Raw genomic sequence first — 25,091 nt, forward strand, 5'->3', positions numbered from 1 at the left:
CACTTCAGAACTGGGTCACCAATCTCTTTGTCTGGGGTTAATCATTAACTTGTTAATACACAGGTTAGGGGACCACATTGAGGGAAACCAGAGAACTCCTAACCTTCTCCACAGGTGCAGAAATGGAGCTGGCATTCACAGCAGAACGAAAAAACAACGGTGCATTCAAGCAGACCCTGAATTGTCAAACAGCATAATTACAGAGGTCCTTTAAAACGTAATGCAAGTTATAAATATGTATGGCACACAGCTCGGCTGCTCCCAGCCCACAAGGAGATATATAATAAATTAAAACAATGCATATTCCGTGATTCTTTCCTTTTTTTGTTCCCGTCTGCCCTGGAGGGAAAAAAGCAGTTTGACACGGTGCACGGTAATTTAGCAGCGAGCAACGCGCCGCAGACAAGCCCGACACCGACACTGTTAAAAGCATCTTGACTGAATATTACAGCTGCCTGCCAGGGCTGAAATGCAAATAATCCAGTCATTAATTCAGCTTGTTGAACCTCTGTCTCTGTAATATTTATGTTGCATTGTTTGTGCCCTTTTAGAACAAGATGCATCAGTCTTCCTGGTCAGATAGCGAAGGGAACATTACACACTGCAGTCACTGTACAGACCCTTCACTGAAGTTTTTCAGGTGGTTTTGTTTGGTTTTGTTTTCACACACACACACTGTAATAACACCATAATTACACATTTGCTCGTTACAATGCAACGACATCTTACATTACAAAATGTTGTCAGTCACTGCCGTTGTTTGTAATTACACTGCATTCACAAATGAGGCTGCGTATTCACAAAGTAATGACTATGTTACCGTACGTGCACGTGCAGTGTACTTACAGATAGGGGCACTTACTATAAGGAGCTATCGCTTTTTCCTTGTTGTAAACCTAACACTAAGACTATACATTTAAACAACCTCTCAGATACTTTCTGGCCTTCCAGAGTTTAAAAGAAAGATTGCGTTCGCATTGCTATCTAGCCTGTGACCCATGGAATCTCTTATAACATTATAACCACTTGACTCAGTGAACCACATTACTTAAAACATGTGACTCTCAATAAATCACAACGAGATTACATACATTAGGCTGTTCTAGCATTTGTATTTGAACAACACTTTGATCACCAGCACCCCTCCTTCCTGTTCAAGGACGCATTACGAGAGCTTCTTGCTTTCAAACACAACAGTAACAACTGCCAGCCTCACCACATACTGTAGAATTGCCCATGACGTCATTGTATTTAATATCACAGTCAGTGTGGTCTTACACAGACAACCAGGACACATGTAGCGCAAACTGCACTAGAGCTGCAGCTTGGTAGAAGATCAGGACCATCCGCAGCGCTCTGTTTTACGGCACAGTAATTGTTCAGTAATATAATGCATCTTCTGTGGTACATAGATTAATTGTTCTTCTACAGCTGTGTGCAGATGGGGCTTCCATTAAAAGTTATACAAATCTCTGTGGATCATTCTGTGTAAATGTTTTAATCAGCAGATTATTACTTTGTGCAAATACTTAAAATCACACCGACACAAACAAACAAATAATTTAATTTACAAGTGAATTATCCCCATCTCATCCCCCACCTGATTAAGTAACAAGGATTCAATCAGACTTCGCCGAGACAGCGTTGTGGCTGTGATTTCATTATGCAGTTTTCAAGGCTCAGTCTGAGGAACAAGCATGAAGAGCTGCAACAGATCTCTATCAAACATCCTGGTAGGGGATCACGTAATTGGCTATCAGCAACATTCTAAATTACCTGCATAGAAAATGAAACCTGTTCTTTGCAATTAAGTGTGTCTCTGTATAATTCCTTTGAGGATATGCTGTAGATGGTAAGTGGCACATCTGGAAAAAAAATCCAGATTTAAGACAATTAAACTTGTTATGTTCTGTACTGCCTACTATTTAAAAAGCAATTGCACGCGCACGTTACTGTTTTTTGATAAATCCTTTAGTTCTAGTTGTCTGCCATAGATATATGTGACTATGCCTCAGTGTTTTTATATAGTAAGGACCAGTGCCATCTAGTGACTTTGAGCCAATTTTCCTTTTGCTTTGCTTTGCTTTGCTCACGACACTTGTCTGATCTAGTCTGCATTACACATGTCTATGCCAGACAAGTAGAACTAATGAACAGCTGCTGAACTCCAGTGACACCACTGTCACACAATATTTAAGTAATTGCAGGAACTGCCACTCGAACGGACTGCAAACACAATAACAGGGTTAAGGGCAATGTCATTTCATGTTACTTAATCTTGAATTAAGACTTAAACAGGTTATCTCTAATGCCGCTCGGCACAGCCACACAAAAAGGTTCCTGTTATAATTATTGACTGCCCTGATGTTAGCCTAACGCATCCACACATTAGCAAACACACCTCCCTGTTGAGTGACTTAATAAGTTTGCATGAGCGAGGCTATAAACAAACACTTCAAATATAAACGATAGACGCGCCTCATGCTGCAGGGACTCTTCAAGGGCTTGATCTCAATCTCACTCTTTATCTGTGTTGCAAACTGTTGTTGGGATGAAGTAGAACTTCATATACCAGTACAGCTGTAGAAACACGGGATGATCTGGAATGGGAATAGCATTGCTTTAAATTGGCCTTGTGTTGGTTGCATTAAGAAAACTAGGTGAATCTGAAATTGTGTGTTTTTCACGACACCCTAGAATGGAAATAGAAGGGCAGAACGTAAAACAGAAGAGTTGGTGTCTGTCCCCTTACAGCATGTGCACAGTACTTATAATCCCTGTAATTACTGCAGCTTAAATAACAGACATTTAAAAGCCTCTTCCGCTCTCCTTCTCTGGAGCAGAAAACAGAAGAATGTCAGAGGTGACAAACCTCATCAGCTCAGTCTAATGGCACTAATTAAAAACCAGCGGAATTAAAGAAGCTGGAAAAAGAAGAAAAGCTCGAGGGAGTCCACCCTCTGTTCTAAAACCTTCCCCGCTCTGACAAACCAAACAGTCGTTCATAATATGATGCTGTTAGTTGCTGCTGCTGGTTTGTTAGTTAATTTGCCAATTTAAGAAATGCACTGCTGTCATTCAGACTGTCCCAAAGCAACGGGTTTAGGTGTGGGAGGAACAAAGCATTCTCTTTAAGTTGCACTTTATAATCTCTTAACTCTCCTTGTACAGCTCCAGTTCCAGCTCTCGGTTTTTTTTTGGAAATTAATCAATGCATTGATTTATTGATCAGCAAGGCTTTTATTTTGCAAGCCTCGGTTAATCATGCTTATGATCTATCAATTGCCCTGTGCTCTATTTGGAGTCTGCGATAATTAAGTACCAATGGCAGCTCTAGGGTACCCAATATGCTCAGTTCTGCGAAGCTAGAATTGATTTGAAGTGATATTCTGGTGTTATAATGCCACCCCAAAAGAGATGTTTCAAAAGGGTGTCATCAGTGAAGAGGTGCACAGAGTATAAGGGAGCAGTGAGCCATGCTCTCTAGTGCCAGGAGGTAAAAGATGAATCCATTTTCACTCCTTATTGCTGAACGGTAAAAAAAGAGTGCCTGGATGACCTAGCCTTCTCTGTATGTAGTAAATCTACGAGCGTCGGGGCTGTGAGCGGTCAATTACCTAAACTACGCCTTGCAGCCTTGCAGCGCTGGCCTTGTAAGCCAAGCATGGAGTTGCATAAGCTTCTAGCTGCTAACAATTACAACGCCAATAACACTGGCTTTGCATTGGTAATTAATATAAGACAATAAGGACTTTACCAAAGACCCATCAATGGTCATGTCGATCCCAGCATTATGTTGATCCCAAAACTTTGTCAAGTCAGTTTAAAAGGACCCCTATGACTTAGTATCAACCACATGCCAGTGTCTCCTGCACTTTACCCAGCGTCCTCTGATCCTGCTTTTAGTTCTGCACTTAAAGAATTGACGTGTTAACTTTGCCAACTCTTTCAAAGATTTTAAAGTCTTCAATCAAGCCTCCCCGCCTCCCTAATTCTTCTTTGTTCTAGGCTAAATAGATTGTGTTCCCTCTGCCTTCATAGCTCACCCTTTTCATGACACAGACGAAATGTTATCTATATGTGTGCAAATGTTGCGAGACCCCAGGGGAATCAGACAAGTGGCTCTCCGCAGCACAAACTTGGCTTTACAGTTACTGCCACCTAGACCACCAGCCCACTGCACCTGCTGGGCCATGAGATTTGATCCATCTCTGGCCTAACACAGTGACGAGGGGAGTGCTTTTGGACACTGCTGGGAAAGTCAGTTTTTTTTTTTTTTTTTTTTTAATCAACAACTCGGCTCTCTAGCTGCTAGTTTGGATGTCGTGTCTGTGGTTGATAAACACGTGAAGGAACAGATTCAGAGAACCACAGAGTCAAAATGAGCTTTGCTGGGATAGAACTGTATTGCACCTGAGCTCCTGTTAGCAGACTCCTATCTATCTCTGGTAAAAGTTCATTACTGCAATATTTCAATTCGCCATGCTTTCCCCATGCTTTGCTTGATTGAGTTCTTGTTTTGGTTTTGAAATACCTGTGATTTCACAAGCATGTGTTGGGTTTGAGGGCATTGCACTTAGCTGAGCTGAACTGATGCACCACACTAAATTGCATATTCAAATTGTATTGGTCTACTGATTGATTGCAAATCACTTCAAATATTCTGCTTCTGCAGGTTCTTGCACCAAGAAGGCAAGGGAATCGGTGAAAGATGATGATGTGAAGCCAGAAATCCTGGTCTTTAAATATGCTTGCAGCTATGCAAACATATATTACACACAGACCTGAGCAGTCCACAAAAACCAGTACTACAAATTATTACCGAGGATCAGCATGAATCCATTTCAGAGCAATAGAACCTTCTCTGTACTCAGCTGATATGGTATTCTGTTACTTTAACGGATGCCTTTAAGCAATGCAAAAGCATGGCCCTGTGGTACATATTCATCAGTTGATTTATCTGTGTGCTTTTACTGTAGGGATACACATACTGGCCAAAGCTGGATGCACAGCATATGATACGGGCAATGTATTAAAACAGCACACCCACACACAAAGCTAGGCTTGCTTTCATAAATCATAGCTTTTCTCCATATTACAGCTGTTAAACCCACACTGTAGCTTACTTAACTGTTGACCTGCATTAAATAACCTGCCTGCACACGTGTGAACATTTCAGGTTATCAAGGTGAACGAGGTGTATGTTTTCACCTGCAGTGTGGCAAAAGGACTGACCCTTGCTTATATATACAGTACATATATATATGGGTCATTTTTTCATTTTATTAACATTTCTGAATTCTCACTTCTCCATTCTCAAAAAAAAATCTATCTTAAAAGGTAGATTTCTCTACAGAAAGTTTTGATAGAGTTACCCCTTTGCAATAAACAATCTGAAATCTGAATCAGTGTGGATGTGGTGGCGGTCTAGGACGGCCTTTATTGTCAAACTCCCATCCGACCCGTTGCATTTCTGGACTCCAGGTTCCTGATTATGTGATTAACCCGGATGAACCGACTGAAGGATCTGGACTGGAACAGCTGCAGTTGCCTACCCCTGGCTTACACCATGTCTTTTTCCAAATGCATTCAAATGCTACAATCTTTACTCCAAATCGTCATGTAAACCAATTACAACTGGAAAATGAATAATGAACAACCCATTGCAAGACACGGGATTCTGCCGAGTCAACGCCCCGGTTTGAATGATCAACCAGTTTCAATAGCCACGTGCCAATAATGGGAAATACTGCGGCTCCCGTGAAGAGTCCAGTAGCTGCTCTGTGCATTAATCATTCAGACAATTGCTTGCATCATCAATGATGAAGGTTCAGATGACGAAGATGCAGTGGGGTGGTTTCGGATCAGTCTGATTTCCTGTTACGCTACAATCCATATTTTAGATTCATTTTTCTTTTTTAGTCACTGCAATAGCTTGTAAGTCAGCCATGTTTTTTTTTTTTTTTTAAGATGTTCACGCGATAGTGCTACCTTGGATGCAATGTTAATTTATTATTTCGTGTTGCATTTTCACACGGGACACTCCAGTTTCTTACACAGATTATGTAAAGCCATTTATTTTAGTGGACTGAAAATGTCACGTGTTGAGATATATATATATATATATATATATATATATATATATATATATATATATATATATATATATATATATATATATATATATTTATGTAGCGACTTTTATTCGAGCATTTTTTACTTACAAATATGGGTTTTCATCATGTGCTTGTGCACTGCACATTGCAGCTTTAAAGTTTAATATTAGTTTTGCGATAATATTTGAAATGACAAAACAGTGGTCATACTTTGAATTGCACTCCACCAGTCAATAAATATGTTTACTGCGATTCTTGATACTTTAGCAGGACTATTTACCTAATGGTAACAATACCTGTAATTTCACCCCTGCCTGAGTCAATCGACCCCTCCCGACACACCCAGCGGACGACACTTTTGCAATCTGCCCTTCAGTTCCGCCTTCCAGTTTTCTCTCTTTGTCACGCAAGGTGGATTTTCCAATTGAAAGAGATGCCAATGAATTAAGCAGCTCCTTCTGTCATTTTGCTAGACAGTCTTCTAATCTTCCCATCAATTTTAATCAAAACGCATATTATTCTCTAATCCCACTGTGGCTTATTTGTCTCCACCAAATGACTTTCTCTGTTTAATTAGCCAACAAAGACAGACTCACTAATCTTATATATGTAACATTCCATATAAAACTTTACCATTTTAAATCTGCAGGGCCATTTTGCTGCAAGCATTTACCACATTGTACCATGCTTTACTTAGCGTTATCAAACTACACTTTACTACACTTTTACCATGGAATTCAGTACTTTATTGCAGGCACTTTATAGTACCATGGCGCACTGTATGGGACTGTCACTGTAGGGCAGGGTTTACCAGAATTTCAATAGTTAAATGCCAGCTTTGACAATGTTGTTCAATATCTTGCCAGTGGTAAGTGTACATCAAGGGAAGCATCCAGAGTTTCAAAATGAGTAACTCAGAATGCAAGTTTAAGAGAGCTCCAGTGTGCCTTTTAAATTCTCTCTTTGCCAGTTCCCGGTACTCTGTCTTTGTGAATATGGCTTTATGCAGCCGCTCTCTATAGCGCTTTTACAGTCTCCTTAAATCTGCTTCTGCAAAAATGCATTACCATCACAGGAGGTGAGGGGGTCAAGTGTGTGGATTGGTGGTGAAGAGATCAAGACAAAATCAATAAAAATAACCTGACAATGGCTATTTTTCTTCAGGCAGTTCAGATATTTTTTTTAAAGCTATACTATTACTTACAAACACAGCCTACAGCTGACTGACGGAGTCAACTCTGAGATGACAGCAAGCACTGAAACGAGCCCTGGGATGGGAATTCTTGCACTTGTTATCCCAGTTTTGGCTGAACTGCCTGGCTTGGTTGATGTCAAAGCACTTTTTTTGTAAAGCTTTTTGATGACATTAGCGCAAGTTGATACCATCATGAGTTCCCAGATTCTTGCAAGAAAACAACTACATTTAAGCTTTTTTTTTTTAAACCAAACTTCTCGAAGCTGGAGCCTTTACAGCACCAGGGAATGGTAGATCCAATTGCAACCACAAGTACTTGCAAGAGATGCATCAGTTACTCAAATCACTGGTTGTCATGGATTTTATTTCGTGATTTCGTTTTTTATTTCCTTGACTGATTAATTGCCCCTGTGCCCTAATTTGGAGTGTCATGTCTCAGGTATACAACTACACACGTGTGTTTTTAGAAGGATCTATATTTCTTGAAGAATCTCTCTCTCTTTGCTTGTTACTTGTTAATGCTATGCCATGCTTACTGTCGAAGACGACCTGTCTGACAGTCTACTAGGAATAGTAATAGGAATAATATTATAATAATAATTCTAAAGAAGTCAAGAGAGCTGAGGCCAGCTTCTCAAATAACTTAAAGGTAGCATTCCCCTAAATGTAGTTTATTTTAACAGAAGAAACCCGACTGGAAAAAATAAAAAGTATAATCCTTTAGTCTAGCTTGAGCACATTTCCGCATGCCCGTGCTGCTCCGTCTTGAAATATTCTTCTAGGTAACAGGTAGAAAGCAGACAGATATGATCATTCAGCCTGCCAGAAGTGCTTAAGCAGCTACTCTGTCCACACCAGTATCGTAAATAATCCAGAACAAACATGCATTCAATCAATCCATTGAACAAGTCTGTGAGAATGTAAAACAGACTGGGAAATGCAATGCATTCTCTTTCAGTTAATGCACTGCTCTCAACTGGCTTTCACTCTGCTTCTGAAACAAGCCCACTGGAAGCTGCATACTGCAAGAGCACTGCAACCGGTGACCCAGGCTGTCTGCACGAATTAAACACAGTCAAACCTGTAGGACTGGGGTCACCTGAGCCAAGTGATCCCCTGCTAGTAAACCCCTGAACAGAACCGGAATGAAAGAGGCACTATGGGCAAACTCACTCATTCCACACACACACACCTATCCCTAGGTCTACATGAACATGAATGAAAGAGGCACTATGGACAAACTCACTCATTCCACACACACCCCTATCCCTAGGTCTACATGAACATGAATGAAAGAGGCACTATGGACAAACTCACTCATTCCACACACACACACACTACATGAACATGAATGAAAGAGGCACTATGGACAAACTCACTCATTCCACACACACCCCTATCCCTAGGTCTACATGAACATGAATGAAAGAGGCACTATGGACAAACTCACTCATTCCACACACACACACACTATCCCTAGGTCTACATGAACATGAATGAAAGAGGCACTATGGACAAACTCACTCATTCCACACACACACACACACCTATCCCTAGGTCTATATGCAGCTATACAGTTATGCATACTCAGAATACAGATACATACTTCTTGAAGGTTAAACATTAAACACAGTGTGTGTGTGTGTGTGTGTGGTGTACACTATTTTCTTTCTAATATGTGCACTGATGTTTCCCTATAGTAGGGGGGATCTTGTAAACGGCACTGGTGTGTGTGCGCACTGTAGTACACTGCCTGTGTAATCAAAGAAGAAGACTGCACTTAGTCTCAGGTATTAAACTTCAATTATTTGTAACCATTCTACTATCTCCAAATTACTATAGTGGGCGCCAGAGAACAGTCTTTTTAAAAAAAAAAAAAAAATTTAGCAAGTGACACCCAAAACGCATACTGCATTCTGTCATGTTTGACAGCGATCTATCGTACCTGCACTCATTAGCTATTTGACCGTGCACATTCTGCAGTGTGTGTGTGTGTGTGTGTGTGTGTGTGTGTGTCGCCGATGTTTTACTGTACATCGTTTCTCTACCACGCTGCAAACTTAAATCAGTTACTAAATACATCAAGTAAGCTTCCCTCAATGCAATGTGACTCGCAAGAGGACATATCTACACCGCAAATGCACGCGTACATGCTTCTGCACTACGATCTGGTGATTTATTATTATTGTTATTATTATTATTATTATTATTATTATTATTATTATTATTATGAACTAAGTAAGCATGGCAGGTGCACGGTTAATCATTGAAAGGCACAGATTCATATGAAAACGTAATTAACATTACGAAGCCCGTAGATTTAAGAACAGCATATTGACAAAAAATAATCATACACCGCATAGCTCGCCAAAACTTGACACGAGTGCAGATGTAACACCTTTAAATTACGAGTTAGTAGCCAAGGAGAACCCGCGCAGTAACCTCATGCATGAATACACACGGCGTTTACACGCATCGTTTTAACCAGCAAAGCAGGTTTTAACACTGTGCCCGTGTGCGCACTATTCCAATCGGACCGCCAGATTGCGCGTGTACGCCAACTACAGAGCACTGTCATTTCGACATGCTGTATGGCTATTTCATTAATTAAGCTGCAAAAACCGTACAAGCTGACCGTTCCCATTAAAAGCCTTTCCCCGCAACCAGATTCAACCTACCTGATCGCTGTTAGCAACAGTTATTAGATATTTTACTGTCCGATTCGCAGATCCAAATGAAGTTTTCCATCTTTTGGGTGTCTCAGTACGAGCGGGGGGTATTATTAAATATTTAGCTGACTCTTGCAACAATCTTCCTTTTGGGGGAAAAAAACAAAACCAAAATATGAACCGCTCTTCTCCAAAATCAAACAAAAAAGAAACAAAAACAAGAAAAAGCCAAACACAAAACAAACACACAAATAAAAAATAAATAAATCCAGTTTTACGCACAAACTGGTGAACTGGTAGTACTAGCTGTAGTCGTCATAGTTGAGAAGCTATTAATCCAAGAAACGTCTTCATAGCTCCAGCTCCTGTCGAACTGTATTCCAAATCTGTTGGAAGCGCATCTTCAGTTTGAACCACGGGCAGCCGTGATGTGGGTCGGGTTTTATTTGAATTCCTTGACTCTCTGAGTCTGCACCTAGCTTCTCCCGTCCTCAAGCTGACTGCACTTGCTGCATACAGGGGTTTGAACTCTCTCTCTCTCTCTCTCTCTCTCTCTCTGTCCAGGGTTTGCATTCAGATAGCCATAAACACAAGACACCGCGCCGCAGCACAGCACACGCGAACAGCAGCCGCCTGCCACTTCAGCCAGCGTAGAAAAGAGAGGCGCGCTCCCGTATCGGCACCCAGACCGAGCCTGCTTTACCTGACGTCAGCGCGCTGGGCTGCCACAAGAATCTCCTTCCCGCGCGCGCGTTCGCGACCTCTCGGTTACGCGCCCCGCCTGTGCTAAATACAGTATGCTATTGATCTATTATTATTATTAAACAGTATAAGCAAGAGAAAATCAGGGCAAAAAAATTCACAGACACATTCAAATAAAGGCAGCTTATAATGAACGCACCCATACAGTAAAAGCGTTTTGCAGAAACGCTCCTACCTGCTTTTATTGTAGTTGGTTCATTATACATTTTGTCACAGCATTTTTGTTGCACGGTAGTTTCGCATGGTTTGCAATGCTCCCCTGTGCTTTACCATGCTTCCACTGCGGTGTATTACACATTGCTGTGTTTTTACTTCGGTGAACTACTGAATCTTTAAACACAGGGTCAGTTTAACCCAACAGTGGATGCGTTCCCTATGCTGTGGGTTCACATACAGAACAACTGCTTACTGTGGTTTGTAATGCCAGCTGTGGCTGTTGAAGCCTGTTTTTAGGATTTTTTTCATTGTGACTGACTTGTTAGCCTTGACACCTCTGACAAGCAATAATAAAACGAAACAGGAATGTACAGTGTTATTATTTGTTTATGTTTATTTCCCCAAGGCTGTGTACATAACATATTTTTATAAAACTAGCCTCGTTTCTAGTAAGCTCAGCTGCATCCTGATCTATGATGAAAAGCTATTATGAGTTTTGTAAAGAACACTATCAGGGTTATAGTGGCAAAGAAAAAAAGGCTTTCAAAGAAAAGAATGGTACTTGATGGATTTGTAAATGAGAGACGGAGAAAGAGAAAACAAAAACAGGAAGAGAGATATCAAAGGAACACGTAACACGGCTCATTTTAATAGGCAGCCTGTGATGCGGGAAACAAAAGGTAATGCTCAACCCAAAAGCATAACAAATGTTTGTTTGTTCGTTTGTTTGTTTTCTGCTGTTTAACAGTTATTTTTTTAGTAAAAGTAAGGTGTCAAATATGTTAATAGATTGTACACTTCATTGGATCATAATATGTTATATAAAATGTATGAGAATAGCAAATCATTTTTGAAGGAACATAACAGTTGGGTTCAATATTTACTGTGTGGTCTGTAGACCCTCGCAACCCCCTTTCTAAAAACGCCCCCGGTTCAAACATGCTAGATTTAGTATTCGCGTGTGCGCGTTTCTCTTATCACAGTCTCCAACCTCTCTGTTCGCGAGGTCCTCTTTTCACATGACCAGTCAATATTTCTTGGTGCATCACTCAGAGTTTACCGTGACCTGGTGAGGTGCCCCTGACGTTTTCTTCTGTGTCTCTCACAGATATGCAATGCAATTTCCATCTGACAAAAAATGACGTGATAAGACATCTGCAGATGGCTGTATGTCTATTAGATATTATAAATATTAATAATAAAGGTAGTAGTGGTAGTGGTGCGTGTGTGTGTGTGTGTGTCTATACGCACACACACACACACACACACACACACACACACACACACACACACACACACACACACACACACACACACACACACAGTTGTGTCTGTCTTAAACCCCTAATATGGATAGTATAATATTGTGGGGATCGATCAGCCATATATGGTTGGATAGCCCTGATATAAAGCATACCTTAAAGCCTGTCACTGGTAACTATTCAAAGAACCTGCTGAATTTTTAAATGCAGATTGCTTTTTATAATGCGGCTCATTTCTTCCCCCTCCTTTGTTCAGATGAAAAAGCAATACTGTCAGAGAATTTCTCCAGTCTCAACGGAGTACCCCACTGCAGAACGCTTTGCTTTTAACCTGACCCTGCCTCAAATCATGATGACAACGTGAAGAAATCATCCTTTTTCATTCCAAAGAAAGGACACGGGTTTAAACAGTCCTGGTTTTAACAGTGCCTTTTAGTGCACTGAGTGGTTATATAAAGGTTTTAAAACCTCATTCCTTACCTGCACTCACAGTAGGATCATTGCTGCCCTCGTGTCGTAGGCTGAGATCTTGCTAGCAGGCCCTTACTGCCCCATGGAAGTGCAGCGATGTTTCGTCATAATTGTCAGTTCAATAGAATCTTTCCGATCAGATTCACAAAGGGCAATCCAGAGAAATCTTGTAGATTTTAGATAGTTCAATTCATGCCAACAGGTTAAAAAAAAAAAACACCATTACTTATCAGTACGGTAGAGCGCTACAGGAAAAATAAATAATAATTATAGCAGTTCAGCACTTACCTTTCCTTCTTTGCACAGATGAATCCTTGACATTCCCGAAAACACCTTCTGATGCTTTTGGAGGGGGTTTGTTCTCGTGAATAGTGCAAATGTCAGACAGTGTGCCCAATTGATGCCAACTTTTTTTAACTCAGCCTTGCAAGGATGCACAAGAATAAGCTGCTCTGAGCCCACTGCTTCAGCAAGGCATTGCTCAACCTAACAAATCTGCTAATTATAATCACTTCGCTGGTGGAGAAATAAGATCAGTGTCAAACAGGATACGGGAGGCATAGTATTTATTTGGATTCAGTAAACACAGCATCAGTTGATTGATTTGTTGTTTTTGTTATACATAACCATAAGGGATGACAACTCAAATTACAATTTCAGAAAAGAGCAACAGTCAACGTTGTTTGTTAGTTTGGTCCCTTGAAGATTCAAAGTGGGTTTACATTTTTAATTGAAAAATATAAAGTTTGAGGACATGTTTAATTTCATTCTGAAGAGTGGATTTTCTGAGAGGTAACTAATTCAATATTTGTTTACAATACAACAGGCATTCCTGCTTGATAATCAAGACCCACATGACCTAACAGAGGACAAAGTTAATTGTCAAGCAGGAAGCAAAGGGTAAAAGCTATAATGAAACCCAAAAATTGATTTGTGTTTATTTTCATTGTGCCCTATTACTGTACCAAGTGTTGGCTGTAAAGTCTTGTCTTGGCATAACTAACAAAGCCACAATTCGTAGTAATACATTTTAATCAGAAACTGAATGTTTCCATATATATATATATATATATATATATATATATATATATATATATATATATATATATATATATATATATTATTTTTTTTTTTTCTAAATATGTCAATGTGATGTTTTTATAGTCTTTATTTCTCAGTAGATCAACTGCTTGGTACCACTTAATAGATACGATTCTTGTAGCAGAGGTCAAGTAATGACCTGAGGTCAACTGATGAATGCTAAGATAATGACATAACCAGAAACAGCAGGGAAGAATGCGTCTCAATCTGGCTTTTAACTCTGAAGTCCGAGGTGACGAGAATGCTTGCATTTTAATGTATAAATAGCAGTCAGATACCAAGTACAGGGTTTGCTTTCTCCAGCATTAAGTCCAAGTTTTAAATGTCCACCTTCAACCTGTTTAAAGAAAGACTGCCTGGGTCTGCAAAGCAGAAATATATTAGTGTGCGGGCTTCCCAAGTTTAATGGCATACAAATAAAAGAATTAGCTGAGTTCATACTGAAACTTGTATAAATTATGGATGTGTTGACCCTTGCTTGCAACAGCACAAACCATTCTTTAAACTGGTTTTTGGTTTGCTCATCGCTATAACTGGCCTGACACTTTATTAGGAATGTCTTTCGTCTTGTAAGGTCTCAGTGCTGTCACTGTGGACAACTGCCCAGCACACGTTGCCTACATACTCTATCATCACACTTAGCGTACTGTCCAAACGCAACACCAGGGAAGCTATAGGGCGCAGAATGAATTGCTGCAGTTTTACACCACTGGAAAAAAGCTAAAGCCACTTACAAAAATACAGACAACAAAAGAAGAAAATGAATATCCCAATAAGCCTCCAGCTCAAAGCTGTCTTACTCACTCCCCCTCCTCCCCATGTCAGGTATTGTAAATTAAACTGCCCTATAAAGATTCATTTCAGTTTCCATCTGAACCACATATAGTATTTTTTCAATTATATTCCAACACAGCTACTTTTGGAGGCCCTTGTGTTATTATTTCTTTCTTCTGTTTTTGTCCTCAGCGGATAAGAAGCTAAACTGGAGCTGGCATCCTCGCAGTCACAGATATCGATCCAGGCTTTAAAAGCAAACATTAATAAAACGAAAGGGTGGAACGTCTAATGATAAAGCACTGAGCCGCGGATATTCCACTGCGAGAGCGGCGATGACAAATTGAGAGCGGACTGTAAGGGAGATGACACTGAGAACGCTGGTGTTACATCACAGGGTGACGGGAGCAGCCGAGGAGACTCATTTAGGGACTGGTGTCTAAAGCGTGGAGCCATAACTTATTCAAAGTAGCTCTCCCTTGAAATTAAGCAGATTATGTTTTTGGGTGAGTTTACACTATACTAATTAAATAGTGCCTGCGTGTTATGAATTACGGTTGGAGTTCATAGAGTTTAATACAATGTATCATGAATAGATATCACTTCACACTGTATCCTGATTTTGTACATAAAGTGTAGGTTTATTTGGTACATATGTTGGTAATTGGTTCTCTGTTCCTGGATAACTCCCTATTAGCAGCCTTTGCCTATGTGAATTATTCATAACTCATTCCCTTATTGCTGACAGATGCCTAAAGGCTATTCATCAGTGGTTACAGACTCTCCCATGTGTTACCATTTGAGTGAGGGTGTAGACCTCTTGTTTGCAATGGAAAGATTTAGTATTTAATATAACAATTAAGATTGCTCTATAAGATGTGTGGCACAGTATATATACTCCCACCTTCCCAACGTTTCAGCATGTTTAAGATACCTTTGTTAAGGGAAAGTGTGTTGGAAAACAAACAGGGCAGCTATGTATAGGCTTTTGACGTTAGGGTAACTACACACTCATTTCTATTCCAATCTATGTGCTTGTGATGTAATTTATTACATAGTTAATGAGGTAACGATCTACTATTCATTTTAGGGTATTAAGTCTTTATATCCATTTATTTAGCTTTATTCTTCTTTATTGTAGATTATCTAATTTTTTATTTCTTATACAACTACAAATTGTAGGTTATATTGAGCAAAATGCCTCTCGTGTTCCCTTTGAGAGATACAGGGGTTCAGATCATTCATTAAAGTATTTCAAGGTCACACAGGTTGACCTCTCTTGTCCACTGGAGTTGTTCAGGGTTGCCCCGGCTCCTGTGAAATATTCTTTCCCAGTGAACAGTGAAGCCAAAGGTTTTGAATCATTGCCAGAAACTGAGAAAAGCTTTAAAAACAACTCTGATAGATCTTTATTTAGTATTGTAAAAAAATCAGTGCTGCTGCAACAAATGAGAAGCACAGTCTGGTGAACACTTTAATTTACAATTATTGTCATTCACTTCTGTGTATATATATATATATATATAGAGAGAGAGAGAGAGAGAGAGAGAGAGAGAGAGAGAGAGAGAGGAGATAGATATATATATATATATATATATATATATATATATATATATATATATATATATATATATATATATATATATATATATATATATATATATATATATATATACATATATATATATATATATATATATACACTTATTTATAATCAATCTACCAAGGTAATTTAGCAGCTGTGTGTGATTTATGGCATTTTGTTTTTCAAATCAGTGAAAAATGTGACTTTAATTTGACTTGTATGTTCTATTTTTCATACTATTTTTATCTTTGTTATTTATTTTTTTTAATCCAGGTAAATGTTTATAGTATCAAATGAACTGAAAAGCTTCATGTGTTTGACTCGGACGAGTCGCCAGCGAAATCAAATCAAACAGTCAGTTTATCAAATTACCGGCTTTGCTCTTGTCCTTGGCGTCATAGATTCACACTCTATCAAAGCTCCTTCAGAGAATGAATTTGCCTTCATAAATACTAAGCATTTCTTCATCAATGGACACACGAGTCATTTGCAATGCTAAGCGTTGCTTTGCAATCTTGTGAGAGCACTGAATGCTCCTATCAAGACTGTTCCAATCCTAGCCATTTACAAAACAGAATAACATAGTGCTTGTGGGGAGGACTAATTAGGAATGTATTAGATGCATGAAATATTGTTTTTTACTTCGTTTTGTTTTGAGAAACAGGAATATTTGCATTGTTTTGTCCAGGGAGGATAGCTTGTAAATGGAACAGCAAGCAACATTTCTATGCTACCCCATCAAGGATGACTTGTTGATGTTTTTCGTCAGCCTTCTGATGTGTCACCTTCTCCACCAGGATTTGATCATACTCTTACTCAATTCCCAATCAATATAAAACAGCTAGTAAGTGTAAACCTATACAAGCTGTAGAGATGCAACATGCAATTTACAAAGTCAACCCGGGGACACAGGCAAATTGCAGATAGCAGGCAGTACAATCAGTAAGAGGGTAAGTCATTCATAATGCAGTTCAACTCAGTAGCTGTGGTCAAGGTGTATCAGTTTTAGAGAGAAAAGAAAAGACACACAGTAGAAGTTTGTATTGAATACAAGATTATATATAGAGAGAGAGAATAATAGATGGGGTCAATGAGTCACAGAATAATAATTCCAGCGACTATGGCCATCACAGCCTATAACACTGCAACTTGAGAGCCAAGGGGCTGAAGCAGAGGTGACATGAGAGATTTTCTTTATTTTCTTTTGTTCCACTAATTGAACCTGAACCTTTACTTTCATCCCACTGGGATCTGGGTTTGTTCAGCAGGGGAATCGTGAGGTCCGAAGAATTAAAATATGCACACACACACACATATCTATCTATCTATCTATCTATCTATCTATCTATCTATCTATCTATCTATCTATCTATCTATCTATCTATCTATATATATACATATTTATATATATATGGTAGCACTTTAGTGTCTCTACTTACTGTGCAGTTACATAGTAATTACTGAGCAAATACATGTGTACTTACACATAATTTCAATGATATTATGCGTAGTTACACTGTACTTTGTGTATACATCTTTGTGCACTATATAACCCTAACCCTTTTCTGATACATTGTAACTATGCATAATAACATTCGCAAAATCGTTTCCAGTAATCGTGGAAACAGCAAATGATTTGCAGAATGACTGGGGGCGGCATTTTCATTGGTCTGTGAGGGAGAAAAGCTTTTGTTTGTTACACAGGTGCTTCCTTGCTTCCCCACCTGTCTCTGGTTTCTTCAGATTTCTCAATTTGGCAAGGCTTTTGGAACTAAACTACAGAGCAAGCATTGTAATTATCTGAACATTTGTTTTCAGGAGGGACCTGAAAACAAATATTCCCTCTTGCCAAAAGTTAGATATAAACGCTGTGTGGAAACAACACTTTGGTGACCAAGCTAGTTATTTTGAGTAATGAATACTGTTTGGACAGCACATAAACACACTACAACTGCAGTATATCAATACAAAAGATCTTTTTTTTTTTTTTTTTTTAATATAGTTGTTTCCATGGAAACAAATAAACTGCTAAACTTCCTCTAATGTTTTATTTATTTTTTATTTTTATAAATTTAGTAGCCGGCAATTGTTTTTCATAATTTTCTCCCAATTCGGAATAGCCAATTATTTTTAGGCTCAGCTCACTGCTGCCACCACGGGGGTCGCTGGTGCGCGGTGAGCCGAGGACACCCTGGCCAATCTAAGACGGTCGGCATTGGACTATCCTGGACTCGAACCGGCGATATCCAGGCTATAGGGCGCTCGGGAGCCCAAATGGGTTTCAATCAGCAGATGAGACGCGGTGGTCACGCCGTCACTTATGATATAGAAAGTTATGGTAGAAGTGGCAGTTTTAAACTCTTTGGTGACAATGGACTATTTCCAAGAGACGATTTCGGACTCACTGTAATGGAAACGCTTGACATCAGCTCCCTTAGCTCTCTCAGCAGATGCCATAAAAGTGTACTTGTTTGTATTTTACAAGCCATTAGCAGAGATGAATTAGCAGGCCCAGGACAGATCGTTAGCGAGTGATGGTTGTTCAATGAATCATTGAGGTGTAAAGCAAATAATATAACAGCTTACACTGTATTTTAATGTCCATTTTGTGTGTACTAACAGTTAACAACTAGCTCACTAACACGTCAACAAATGTTGTAAATGTTTTGTTAACGGTTAGTAAATACTGTAGATAGTGGACCATTTATAAACTAATAACAAACAATTTAACATGATAAAATCTGGATTGTTTAGGTTTCAGGGTGTTACACCCAACACATATCCTGACCATTAAACACCATGAACTTGTTAGCCAGCTTGTAATTAACAGTTAATAAACAGAACAAAAAGTACCTGATAGAATAAGCATTACGAGATAACAATTAAATAAGGCTATGACCAAAGCACAGGAAAAAAAAAAATCTGATAGAATAAAGCAGGGTTTGCCAATTACGGTCCTGGAGGGCCACTCTACTCCAGTTCTTTGTTCCAACCCTGGTTTAAAATTATTTAATTGAACAAATTAAACCTCCATCCAGACCCTGAGGTATTTAATTATCTAATTTTCACCTGTTAAACCTGGAGTGAATGGCCCTCAGGGACTATGATTGGTCACCCTGGGAATAAAGCATGGTGAAATAATGGTTTATTAGATAACTCTCTGACCAAAGCACATGAAAAAAGAAGGAAAAACAGAAAAAGCCAGTAAGGTTTTCTGGCCCCATTATGAAGGCAACATCTATAAAGTCATAGAGACCCCTCAACTATGACAATGCTGCATGTATTCCCTTTACTGCCACTAATACAAACAGCCTCTGTGGGGAATCTGGAGGGCTTTAAAGAAACAGACACCCCAGAGTCATGCAGAGGCAAAGGCACAAAGACAATCTTCACATCTGACAGCGAATCATTCACAGAGACTCTCTCTGAAAATTGGCTTATTAATCAAGGAGAAATACATTGTGAAACTGATAACTTGAAGCTGACACGCCCGCCGCTCTTTTCAATCAGACGGTGTAATCAGCAGAATGATCGCCAGTCAATCATCAGACCAGGACCAGGGGTGGGAAGCTATGAAGTACAGCTCCTCTTCTGAAACGCAGCTCGATATAGTGCAGATCCTGATTAGAATCCCCATTCTGTTATGGAGAACTGGCCATCGTCCTGCCCACTCACACAATGTGCTAATAACGCCAGCAGAGCGCCATCGCTGATAAAGACAGAAAGATATCTGACAGAGCAGCTGGATTGCTTGCTGTAGCCCAGTACAGAGGGAACTTATCTCTTAACCCCTGAGGCGCTTGGACTGAATGCCACTCTTGGGATTCTTCAGAAACTCAGTGTTGTTTTAATGTATTTTTATTTGCATATTCACAGTATTGTCATTTAATATAACTCAGAGTATTATTATGATGTATTGTGTATTATGATTGTTTGTTTTGTTTATTCACTATTGAAGTATTATTCAATGCTGCTAATCATGACCTGTTCATATATCAGCCTTTCTGTGTAGAACTGTTGAGAAACACTGTCCGTTAGAACTGGCTTACTTTTTAAATAGGATGGCACTGTGACAGCAATAAAAACTGTTTCATTTTGAACACACCTTTGGGTGTGATAAACTCCTTGCTGCCTATGTGGTGAGTATCCATCTGCTCTTCCAAATAAAATAACCTTTGTGCGTGGAACTACTTTATTCTGGTTTGCCTCTATAGCTGGGGATAATTAATTAGACATTCTAGGGGATCTCTCACCTCTATTTAAAAACTTAAAAGGGTGGCGTCGTCGGGATTACAATTATTACCTGCCGTTAACTGTAATGATGAAAAATAAAGGTCAATTAATACAATGTACAGTATGTATTTCCTTGTGGTAGCAGGGCAAGCTCCACTCTCACGCCAGCCCCCTGTTACACTTCCTCCCTGTACAGCGGTACTGAGAGCCTTACTTTACTAATTGAATTGAGCTTTGTTGTTTATACACTGGATGCTTGTGAGTACTCATGACTGTGATACACTGATGGCCCATTGCGACGGCTATTTCCATCCTGATGTTATACAAGCAACACCCACCAGGGGAGCTCTTCCTCTCTCTCTCTCTCTCTCTGTCCCCTGCCCTCTTGGGTTTTAGATTGTTCCATGCCTGTCTATCTGCATTCTAGACTGTTGAACCGAACTGGATTTGTTATTCTGCCCGCCTGCTTATTTTTCTGTGTTTGCTCAAAAGAGACTTCGAAGCTAAAATCCCCAGACACCATCTTCTCAAAGGAGATAGGTCTGTACTTGAGTGGGTGTTGCAGTGCATGAAGTGCTGTTGGAGGGTCAGTAGGGGGCGATCTCTACTCTCCCACCAGTACAACCAGCGCCCCACTATGGCAGTAAGAGTCATCGGGCTGGATTCTCACTATATAGATATGTGTATATATATATATATATATATATATATATATATATATATATATATATATATATATATTTTTTTTTTTTTTTTTTTAAGAAAGGAAATGCGCAATAAAATGAGCAAAATAACTTAAAACATTTATTTTAGGGACTTTAGTAGTTTCTTCATATTTGTTTCAGAGTTGTTGTTTTTATTTAACTATTTTGATCCTTTCACAGTGCTTAGAACAACTCCTCAATAGAGTTTGCACTGTGGCCTGGATACAATGCTCAGCACACTAACCCTCTAAACACATTCAGCCCTGTATTAAGGAGAATGAAGACCACTTTTAGACAATCCCTTTACCACAGGTTTGACCCATGTCTCTCACACTAAATCTGCTTTAACTGTAGCTCCCTATGTCTTAGCTGTTCAGCCAGCCCTCAGTCCAGAGGGAGTGCTTCTATAAAGCATGTGTGCTGCTTTTGAATCTGAATGTCGGGTTCTTGTATGCGATGCTGCCTGTCTGCTTCACTCTGTGCTCAATAGATTTGCTTCATGTTACCATCAATATTTAAACAGAAGCAAATGTTTTATTTGACCCACTGTAATGGGACAATCCAGCCTGGTAAATGGACTATTAATAATTAGTGTGGCTTTTGTGTGCTGAAACAAAGCTCTCAGGTGCAGAAACAAAATTCAAGCAACGATCTGACTTGCCAGCACTGCACCTGCTAAACTGAGTTTGCTAAAGTGGATTCATACCACTGTAATAAACCGAAAGCAGCGCAGCTACAGTGAAGTGAAGGCAACTGTATTTTCAAGCGCATCTGGAATGTGTTACCATTCTACCAACTACAGCCTTATCCCTTTGCAGCTGTCTGCGTGCTACCATCGACCCTTAGTACAGTGCCAGTGCCAGTGCCATGCTGCATTGGCAATGGCAATGGTTTTGCTTTGTCAGACAGATAGGGGGCATTTGGGTACCAGGACAAGAACACGTTTGTTGCCAGTCCGTTTAGGATTAGCTGCTCCTAGCCCCTGGGTGTGGGAGTAAGAACGTGAACGAGCCTGAACTTGACATGCCAGCGCAGTTCTTCTGTTTTAATAAACAATTACCAGGAGTCTGTAGCAACGCTTCAGTGCAGGTGGAACAATAATCTATTTGAATGGTAATCAGCTTCACCCACTTAACATCTATTACAAGTGTCCTTCTGCAGGGGTGATAGCAGGGTGAGGTTCAGTGGATTTATTAAAAGCCTGTTTTAATAGTTTCCAGCACCAAAGTTTTAATGCTAAATAAACTGGGCAGCTCAGGTATCATACCTCTATCTTAACCATGTTCAGATAAACAGATAGATAGATAGATAGATAGATAGATAGATAGATAGATAGATAGATAGATAGATAGATAGATAGATAGATAGATAGATAGATAGATTTTATGATATGTGCAAAGGACTGATGTGTGGCGACTGTATGAAATCTATCAGCTATGAATAGGACGCTGATGAAATGAATGCTGTAGGTCACAGTTCCTGGAAAGTCGTTTCAGACGAGCCAGTGAGATTCATATGCACTGGTGCTGCTGGGTTAATTGGGACTCACTCAGCATCTTAAGTAACTCTCGGCAATTGTCAGTAATTTGTTGCTATCAATGAGATGCCGTTTCAGATTGAGAAGCTGTGTCTCAGAAACCACTGCTGTGAGTCAACATTAAGTAATTAAGTCAATTTAAGGCAAACAGGTGCTGAAATAAATATGTCAGCAAGAAAAAAAAAAAGTCAATGACATGCTAATGGATAATTTAAAAAGAAAATAAGGACACACAGCAATCTTTGTTTTTGCCCTGTCTATGTGCATAATACACAGATTATACCATAATAAGTTTCCTATCTGTGCCACTCTTGCATATATTCAAAGTCTTGTATCGCACACTATTGAGTTCACAGGACCAGTTTAAAGGGGGTATAGATCTGTAGGTTATTAGTCCATTTTCTTCCCCATTTTCGCTGGTTCACCTTTTCTCTTGCTGAAAAAGTACAAAATGATATTGAGCACAACAAAAAGAGGTTTTCAAGGTTTTCAGTTAGATATAAAAATGGATATCATTGTTTTCTCTTTAATGTTGTTCTCTCTCCAGCGCCAGTAAACAGATGAAAGTGTGTCATGCTTTCAAACTCCTAGCAAGAGGAATTCAAACTTTCCAAAAATCCAAACTGGTCTAGTACCATTTTATGAAATTGCTGCTTCTTTAAACAGCCTCAAAGGAGTTACTTACTCTTTTTTCAAGTAGCTCTATATTTTCATTAACACGTTAATCTTTCTGATTCTACAGGGTGTGTTAAACGTGACACATCTCTCCTGCAACGTGACACAGAGCCTAATGAAATCTCTCTTACAGGTGGACTGGGTGACATCCGTGACCGTCAGCATAATTACTTCTTTAATAATAAATGCCAAAGCTTATACTTTCATATTCAGTTTGGGAAGGAGGAGGGAAATCATTCTCTGTAGCAGCAAGAGGACCATCATAACATGAACCATGACCTGGGATGTCACCAGTGACAATTTAAAATGCAAGTGGGGTGAGACAAAATATACAGTAGAGGGTGATTATGAAGTCAGTTGACTGTGGTGTATGAGGTGTTGGAGGATGTAATGTGGGGAATATGTTCATGTATAGTTCAGTATCATGAATATGAACTGTTGTTGTGAATGTGCAAAACGTATGAAATCTTGTGTCTTCATTGGAGCTGTTCAGCCCCACTCACAGGTTTTGGAAACCTATGCAAAAAATCCCATTTATGACATACGATTATCATTCTCTCAGTGCAACCAATTCGTTGGTATCATTTTTCTTTCATCCATGTATTCATACATTCATTGGTTCAATCATAGCTCTTCTAGAGCAGCTACTTCAATTAGGAGATTCAAAATAAATCACGAGGACACAAGCACGGAAGCAGACTCATTCCTTAAACAATATTGTTACTCCCACAACACCTCTCTGGAGAACACCTTCTCATCACAGTCCAGGTGCTTGGTAATAACTTTCCTGCCGACTCCCTGTAATTCATCTCCGCACGGCACACACCTGGGCATTCTCTTCCAACAGGGATCCTTGTATTAGAGCTCTGCCTAATGTGCGCAGCAAACTCAGCTCATGTTCTAATGTTCCTCATTTACAGTACGACAAAGTGCATCATCTTTAACAGGTTAGTGCCACTGAGAGTTAAAGCTATTTTTCACAGCAGATCTCCTGAAGGTCTCTCTCAGTTGCAACCCTTATGGAAAGAAAACATATTTTCAATGAAGAATCTATTTTCAAGTTATATATATATATATATATATATATATATATATATATATATATATATATATATATATATATATATATATATATATATATATATATATATATATATATATATATATATAAGGTATGAATTGCATAGACCATATATTAAAAACATATTGAAAATATATTTTCTTTCCATATGGGAATAGAGCTAAAATGAATTTCAAATGCTAAGGACGTTTATAGGGACCGTATTTATTGCCCCAGTGTTTAACCTAACAAGCCAAACATCATGTTCCTATGGTCTGCAGCCATAAACAGACCTGCTTCCCTACATTGACCATTAAAAATATTGCATACTTTTTACTGCAAATTGATTTCTGTAACATACAGAGCTCTGGCTTATTCACGTTTCACCTGTCTGCTGTTTTAATGACTACACTCATAAAACTGCACCACAGACTGTGTTTGGCATGCCCGCTGTGATCATTAAAAAAAAAAAATACTAATATTATCTATGCTGCATATTCATAGTCATATATTCTACCTTAAGAACATAAGAACATAAGAAAGTTTACAAACAAGAGGAGGCCATTCGGCCCATCTTGCTCGTTTGGTTGTTAGTAGCTTATTGATCCCAAAATCTCATCAAGCAGCTTCTTGAAGGATCCCAGGGTGTCAGCTTCAACAACATTACCTTGTAGTGACTCACATCTTCAAACCCTGATTAATTCTGCAGACAAGAGAAAGACAGAGCTTCCCAAAGCATTCCGCTGTTGCTTTCTCCTCTGCTTTGTCACTATATTAGGGCCTATGGTTCT

At 39.2% G+C, this 25,091-nt stretch overlaps 1 protein-coding gene across 6 annotated transcripts in view; it reads right to left on the minus strand.

Moving 5' to 3' along the window:
* Window positions 1-10,692, minus strand: part of adgrb2 (adhesion G protein-coupled receptor B2) — a 118,289-nt gene extending 107,597 nt beyond the window's left edge. For 5 of the 6 annotated variants that reach the window (XM_041233846.1, XM_041233847.1, XM_041233844.1 and 2 more), the window contains exon 1: window positions 9,990-10,202. The gene's annotated coding sequence lies outside the window, so the exon portion shown is untranslated. Of the gene's footprint in view, window positions 1-9,989; window positions 10,203-10,262 lie in introns of those variants that run through there. The other variant, XM_041233842.1, reaches the window with a different exon arrangement.
* Window positions 10,693-25,091: the final 14,399 nt, after the last annotated feature.

The sequence above is a fragment of the Polyodon spathula genome, chromosome 32 (assembly GCF_017654505.1).
Source record: "Polyodon spathula isolate WHYD16114869_AA chromosome 32, ASM1765450v1, whole genome shotgun sequence".
Lineage (NCBI taxonomy): Eukaryota > Metazoa > Chordata > Actinopteri > Acipenseriformes > Polyodontidae > Polyodon > Polyodon spathula.